Source organism: Gossypium hirsutum, chromosome A01 (genome assembly GCF_007990345.1).
Source record: "Gossypium hirsutum isolate 1008001.06 chromosome A01, Gossypium_hirsutum_v2.1, whole genome shotgun sequence".
In the NCBI taxonomy this organism is placed as follows: Eukaryota; Viridiplantae; Streptophyta; class Magnoliopsida; order Malvales; family Malvaceae; genus Gossypium; species Gossypium hirsutum.
The window spans coordinates 93,554,068-93,562,570 of NC_053424.1; the positions used below are offsets into that span (position 1 = coordinate 93,554,068).

At 32.6% G+C, this 8,503-nt stretch overlaps 1 non-coding gene across 1 annotated transcript; it reads right to left on the bottom strand.

Annotated features, from left to right (window-relative positions):
• Window positions 1-5,244: 5,244 nt before the first annotated feature.
• LOC121206336 (small nucleolar RNA R71) lies at window positions 5,245-5,351 on the bottom strand. Its single transcript, XR_005901411.1, has one exon. It is a non-coding gene; the product is annotated as a small nucleolar RNA R71 (small nucleolar RNA).
• Window positions 5,352-8,503: the final 3,152 nt, after the last annotated feature.

The window sequence follows — 8,503 nt, forward strand, 5'->3', positions numbered from 1 at the left end:
GAAATGGTAAGTTATGTTTGAGTTTATGTGAGCTTACTAAGCACTAGTTGGTTACGTAGTTACTTTCCTTTCTTTTATAGATTATCGAAAGCTCAATCGATTGGAAGCTTGTCGGGGATCAATTACACTATCCAGCAACCATTTCAGTAGTTTTTGAGTATTTTGGCCAAGGTTATTAATGGCATGTATAGGACCTTTGGTAATGGTAGTTCATGAATATGTTAATGGTTGATTTGGTATGTATATGCTTTTGAAGCTTATGTTTGGTTTGATGTACTTTTAATGCCTTGTCAAGTTAGGTCATTTTGACTACTTTTAGGTACTTGAATACATGATCATTGTTGGTATGTTTGTGATGATATGAAAATGCTTATAGATGATGTTATTTGGTAGTTAAGGAGCTAGATTTTTATGCTTGGAATATGTCAATATTGACTTGTTTTGGTTAATGATGTTTTCGTATAAATGTGGTGCCTTGAATGGTATATTGCTTAGATGAAATAGGATGTTTGAAATGGTATGTTTAAGTGTGTTTAAATGATGTTTAAATCTCTTGAATGTATGCACAATGAGATGGTTAGTTTGGTGTGTTTTGGCCTTGAAATGACTTGATTTTAGGGTGAAATTATGGATCACACGGCCTGGGACACAGACTGTCACACGGCCATATAACACACACGACCTGGCAGCACGGCCGTGTGTCATTTGTAAATTCCTAGTGTATTAAGTCAATGAGTTACATGGCCTGCAACACGACCGAGTATGGCAACTTAAAGAGTTACACGGTTTGCGACACGATCATGTAACCCAATTTAGTGAATTACACTGGTGGAGACACGGGCTGGGACACAGTTGTGTGTCCTTTTGTTCGATTGTTACAAAGCCAGGGCTATGTCACACGGCCTGGCCATATGGCCGTTTGACCCTTGTTTTCAAATTTTGTAACTTTTTCCCAAATCTTCTATTTTGATTCAAATTAGTCCTGAATTGCTTCTAAGGTATTTTTAGGGCTTCGAAGACTCGATTTAGGGACCAAATACATATGTTTGATAGATTTATTCAATGTTATGAAGTTAATTGTTGTTATGATTGTTCGATAATGCTTCATAACCCTAATCTGGTGATAGAGACGAGTTAGGGGTGTTACAATATGTAAATGAAATTGGTTATTGATCTCTCTTATAGTGGCATAAGCCATGCTAATTCTGTTAAACTATGTTATAGTAGCATAAGCCCCGAAATTGTTAATAATTTTTTTTATAATGGAAATTGCCACGAAAGTTTGCATTGAAACTGAAATCCTAATGAAATGGAATTTTTTGATAATCTGGATTAATAAAATAAAGCCCTTGTAGCTTAGTGAGTTAGTAGGATATGACTAGCATGCCAATAGGGGACGTCTGTTGCTACTGTTCTGGTTTTTAGACATTAGCACTATGACGCGTTACTGTGGTGTGTTGGTTGGTTAGTCTCGAGTTTTGACCTATGTCTCTATGTTTTCTTAGGGCGTAATTAACTAAAAAATTATTAATGATATTGTCAATAAGTTTATGTGTTAGGTACCATTTATGGTATGTATTAAAAAGGTGTTAAACTGTAAAGAATTGAATGGAAAAGTAAATCTTTAAGAAAGTGATGTAATAAAACATCTAAGCAAATAGTGGTCTAACTGAAAACTTTAATGCATTATTAAGGTGAACTAAAAATTGTATAACTCCTTAGACTAGACTTTGTTTGTATTTCAATTTATGACACGAATTAATATTTTGAATTATAGTTTGAATGAGATATGTTCTGGTAACTGCAATAACATTCCGCAACTCGAGTCTAACGACTGGACTGAGTGAAGGGTGTTACAACTAAAAATCAGACTATTACATGACAACCCAATATGAGTATATCTACTCTTCTCCTTTCTCTTTATTTTTATCTGTATGGTTGTTGGGTTTAAATTATACTAAAAAAAGGGATAACAAATTGCTAATTTATATGGAATTGAAAGTGACTATCTTTTAAATATTTGAGGAAAAATGTAACCAAATTATCGATTTTTAATAATTTCATGAGGTTTTGAAGTGTTTACTGAGAATTAATATTTGGTTTATGTTTTTTTTTAAAAAAATTATAGAAATTTATGATTTATAGGAGAAAATAGATTTGGGAGTATTTATAAAGAAATTTGAGAGAGTCAGAGTGCGAGAAATTAATTATAGATAATAAGGATAATATATAATTAAATAATTAAAATTTTATCTGCTTTAAATTGAATGGATAAATTAACTTTTTCAATTTTATATTTATCCAAATGATTTTTTTAATATAATAATTTGAAAATTGAAAATTTTAATTTAAATAAATTAATTTATATAAATTAACCTATAAAAATATTTGAAAAAGTTGATGTAAATTTAAAAAATTAATTTAAATTTAATAGAGAAATTAAATTTTTATTTTTATATTTATCTAATGAATTTTTAAATATAAAATATTTCATCCATTGAATTTATTTAATTTAAATTTAAATAAATTAACTTCCAAAAAAAACTTGAAAAAGATAATCTAAGTTTGAAAAAGTTAATATTAATAGGGACGGATCCAATAACATCAGTGTAAATATAAAATAAAAAATATTTTTACACCTTTTTTGTTTTTTTTGTGCAAATAATATTTTAATGGTCCAATTCCATTGAATTTAATATTTTATTATTATAGATCATGCATATTAAATTTGATGTAAACTAAAAAATTTTAACTATTTGTTTTATTTAAAAGTTATTCAACCATTAAATATATATTTTAGATCAATATGACAAAAAGATTGGATCGGTGAGAAAATTTAAATGCATGACAAGTAAAATTATATTCATAAATTCAATAGTTGAATCATTAAAATATTAATCATACAAAACGCTATGAAAGGATGTAAAATTACTGTAGTTTTATATGGCTGTAAGTAGTTCCTTCTCCTTTATAATTAAATTATTGTAACAACTTATTAGAACAATAATAAATGCATATTAAAACATGAGAAAGTATTTTGTACATGATCTGTCGTAATCTGGTGTTGCAGATTAAACTAATTTTCGCACTTTAGGAGCTTGAAACCAAACATTTTTGTTGGATTTTAATTATGTTTTTATAAGTTTCCTTAAAGTTAATAAAATGTGCAAATTGAGACTTTTATTGACCTTAGGGGCCGAATGAAGCCTAAGGGTGAGCTAATGAACTTTGTAAGTGTGCTGGAGACCATTAGAAGGCGTACTAAAGCAATACTGGTCACTATGTCACAACATGGAATGATTAATGTTGCAACATAGAGAGCAAAATAAAGAAACCACAAGACTACCTTCGATGTCGCGACACAACCAAAGGGTGCCACGACATACCTCTAAAGATATCCCAATAAGAGTATACTAACTCCTATGTCACGACACAAGTCCTGGTGTGTTGCAACATCGACTATGGATGGAAATTAACACGAGTCAGGGGGCATTTTGGCCAGCACAATCAAACTTAAAGCTCGGGAACGTCAGCTAACCTAGGGTTAAAGACGACGGCCACCTAAAATCTATAAATAGGCTCATTTGTCACATGTTATGGACCACCAATTGCTTAGTTTACAATTTTTCTTTTAAATTTAGTTTAAATTTTCTTTCTTCTTAGATTTTAGGTTTATTTTCAAGTTATTCTTTGTTTGATCTCGAGAGATCTGATTTGTGGAAGACAATCAAATTTGTGGAAGACAATCAAACTTGTGGATTAGCAATCATTCTTAATACAAATCAAGCTCTTTATTAAACTCTATATTGTCAATTCATGCTTGTCTTTATATCGATTTTATATTTCTTATGAAAACCATGAGGAACTAATCCTTTTACGAGGATTAGTGAGTGAAGGTGTGATCTTTTAATTGTTTTATAGGATTACTCAACAGATCAGCTGTTTGGGAAAGGAAGAACCTAAACCATAGGTCTGACAACCTTAAGAAGTCAACAAGGTGGGAATTAACCCAAAATTGGTATGGCCTATCAGTCTGGACTATGAGGTCGAAAGATAAGTAGTCCTTGCTGACTCATTATTTTAGTGGAAGATCAAAAGATCCTTGCCGACTAGTTGATTGATGATGATCCTTAAGTGAAAGTTGATGGGGATTACCGAAGCGAGCTAATCACTCATAATCAAATTTGATTTATTCTATTATTCGATCTCTTGATATTTATTTCTTTATGTTATTATATTTTCATTATTATAAAAATATTAAAAAATCCTTTTATTTTTACTTTCGTACTATAATTTGCTTCGAGTACTAATTAGATCTTTTGGTGTTTAGGTTAAAATTGATCTAGCACTAGCCTTCCTTGGGTACGATCCTCAGAGTATTCACTTCCTGAGTTGTAACTATATTACAACTGAACCCAAATACTTGCAGATACCACCTCATCGATATATTCTTTACTGCAATATTCACACTCTAGACGTTAGTACATCCGGAGGAGGTCAAGTTGTTGGTGCCATTGCCGGGGAGGCAACGTCACTAGTTTGATTTTAATTTTTGCACTTAGTAAGAACAATTAGGAAATTTTTTTTAGGTGATAGATATTATTCTAATTTTTATTAGTACTAATCCTCTCTTTCTGGGTTTAGTGTATGACTCGTTGTAGGGGAACACCTATAAAGCTAGTTACAAATTCAAAAAGAATAATTCAAAGAAATTGTCAAGAACAACAACAGCAGCAGCAGATGCAAGATCCACCACCATCTATTGTAGGCAACATACCACGCGAGAATCCACTATTCGAAGTCACTAACAATAACACTTTAGGAGATCTACCAACACCACCACAGTTACCCACAAACTTACACATGGCTTGTAATGAAAGCACCTTGGTTGATTATGCATTACCAAGTTTGGACATGGTTCGAGAAAGTATAATGATGTCGGTTATTACAACAAATAATTTTGAGATCAAATTGGCAATGATTCATATGACTCAAAATAATCTGCAATTTAGGGGCATAATGACAAGGGATCTAAATAAACACTTAAAATGGTTTTTCCAACTTTTTGATACTTTCAAGTACAACAGAGCCATTGATGACACTATTCATCTTTGGTTGTTCCCCCTTTCTTTGATTAATAGCGCCTTTTCTTGGTTAGATTCACAGGGACCAAAGTCTATCATGACATGGGATGAGCTCGCTAGAAAGTTCTTACCGAAGTTCTTACCTATTAGTAAAGTGGTTCAACTAAAAAGAGAAATTGTTGTCTTTAGACAGATGGAAGGAGAAAGTTTTCATGAGGCATGGGAATGTTTCAAAATGTTGATTCAGAAATGCCCTCACCATGGATTCCCTGAGTGGATGCGATTGCAAGTATTTTATAATGGGTTGGATGCGAATGCAAGATCACGAATAGACTGAACAGCTGTAGGAGCCCTTATGAACAGAACATACGAGGATGCGTACGAAAACATTAAGAACATGACATTGAAATCCTGTCAATGGCCCATTAAACGATTTACATATCGCTAGAAAACCGCTAAGGTAAAAGATATTCAAGAGGATGAAAAGTATTAACAGTTAGTGGATAAACTTAACCGTATCGAATCTGTTAATAATACACTGTTTATGTATGGAGGAGACAAACCGCTCTTCCACTACATCAAGAATCCTGTCAAGGATATGAATTATATAGAAAATAGGGGTGGAAACCCCTATTCAAATACCAACAATCCTGGCTGGAGAGATCACCTGAATCTGAGATGGGGAGGAAACCAAATAGAAGGTAATAGTTTGAATCAAGCTAAAAATAATAACTATCAACCTCCTTATTTGTAGAAACCTCATGCTAGGTTCAACCCAATTGACCATACTGCATGTGGTCAATGTTTGGGTAGAATTGAGAGAGAGATGCAGTCAATGAGAACAGACGTAAAGTAAGTGCATTTTGAGTGCACTAACTCAGTAAGAACATTGACTAAACTTAAGGATCAAATGAGCCAATTGATGAGTATGATGGGTGACATCAAAAGACAAATTGACACAGGTATTCCCAACAATACAGAAAATAATCCATGAAGGGAAGGTAAGGAACACGTGAAAGAAATAGCGCTCTGATCGGGCCAAGTACTGAGTAGCCCAGAAAACCCTACTCCATAATTAAATGTGAAGAATGTTGATGATCTTCAAGAGAAATCCTTAGAGGCTGAAGATGAACCAGAGTCATAGGAGGTAATCGCACCAGAAGCTTAGCTAGAAAAAGAAATAACTAAAGATGTCGTTGCAAAGATCCAATTCCCTTCAAAACTAGAAGAAAAACAAAAGTGAAACGAAAATGGGTTTGTAAGTTTCCTAAACTTGTTCAAAACGTTAAATGTTATCCTACCTTTAATCGAGCTAATTAAGAAAGTTCCTAAGTGCACCAAGTTTTTAAAGGAAATTATATCTAGGCGTAGGAAAATTAAGGTAGGTGAACAAGTTAGTATAAACGCTTCCTGTAGTGCAATTATCTCAATACGGGTTCCTCAAAAATTAAAAGACCCAGAAAGTTTTACTATTTCTATAAAGATAAGGGGCATTAATTTAATAGAGCTCTATGTGACTTAAGAGCTAGTATTAATTTAATATTTTTATCTATTTTTAAAAAACTTGGGTTAGAAAACCTTAAGAATATACAAATAACACTACAGTTGGCTAACAGGTTATTAGTACATTCAAAAGGTGTATTGGAATATGTGTTAGTCAAAATGTGCAACTTCATTATCCCAACAGATTTTGTGGTTCTAGAGTTTGAAGAAGATCAGAAGATATTGATCTTATTAAGTAGACATTTTCTAGCCACTTCTAGGTCCACCATTGATTTAGAAAAAAATGAATTAACCATGAAAATCAATTGTGAGACTAAAATTTTTAAATATGGCAATCAATCAAGCGAAGAAGAAGGTAGGAGGAAGTTAAGGGAGCAGTGCAAGGGATTATTTGTTTCTAACACTCCCAAGTCAAGGGACATACTTCCTCTAATGCATGTAGATCAAAAAAACAGGTTGGTTTAAAGAAAGAGATAAATGGGCAAAGGTGGAATGGCATGACGGACAATAGACTAATATTAATAGAACTAAAGAATCGTCCATCGATGAATTAATGATATTGTCAGATGAATTCAATAGTAAGAATTAAATTATTTGAATTAATGCTGAACTTTTGTAAATTATTGTATATTTAACTAAACTATTTAGTATAAATATTAATTTTTATTAAATTTTCATTTTATAGAAACCGTAGCACTCTAGAGACTCGAAGTTTGAGTAATAACAGAACCAGTGCCACAACATAGGAATCCTATGTCACAACACCAAGGAAAAATTTAACAAAATTAAGAAAATTCTTTCGATGTCGTGACACAGACTTTCATTGCTGCGACACTGAAGCCAATATACTCAAAAATCCAAAAGCCTAGAGTGTATCACGACATTGAACCTCGTTGTCACAACAACAGTAAACTACCAAGGATGTCGTGACAAAGAATTCTTACGTCGCGACATCGCTAAAATTTTCTATAGGTGACCTCGACCCGACAACGCAACTTGGTGGCTTTAAAACCCTTTTTAGCCAAAATTTTACCATCTAAACCCCTAAATTTTAACTTAAAAATAAATTATCCCCCATCTTAAACACATCCTAACCCCTTAATCCTTTCAACCCTTTTAAAACCTTTTACAACTCTTTAAACCATAAACCCCCAATTTCCACTTCTTTAAAAATCTTCATCTCTCAATCATACTTAGTGCCACAAGAGACGGGAACACTCAAGGAATGATAAACACCACACGAAATGAGGAATTCAATGACTTCTACGAGGTGAAGGGTTCTTAATGTAATACATTTACTATTCCATTAAATTTCTTGATATTTTGCTCTCATTTCTTGTTTTATAATAATGCCTCCTAGAAAAGTTAGACGGACAATGGAAATGGAGCCATCGACAATTCAAAATCCCTCTAATTTTCTGAAGTCAAATGTTGAAAAATATTTTAATGAACTTCAAGGAAAAGCATTCATTCAAGATAGGTGATTTGATCCATCGATGATCCTTTATAATGAGATATGACCGCTAGTTAGGTATCATAGGTGGGAACATTTTTGGGCAATCCCAAAAGATATTGCCATGGTTCTGAGTCTGGAAATACTGACGGCCATATATGGGATACTGTATCTGTGCGAGGGATAAAAGTTAAAGTAACCTCTCTAATTATTTGCGATTTTTATGATGATCCATTCTATGACCAAGATTTTATCGATGAAATCGATTTGGAATACTTTAGGGACATAGATATGGACAATATTAAAGTAATCCTTACTTTAAATGTATCTAACATTAATACCTTTCAAGCAGTTTTATTGTATGCTATTTTGCAGAAAAAGCAGGTTTGTATCGAAAAGTGGATCCATCAAAACATGAAGAGATGTATTAGTGTCCAAAAAGTGGGAGATTTATTTCCCCACT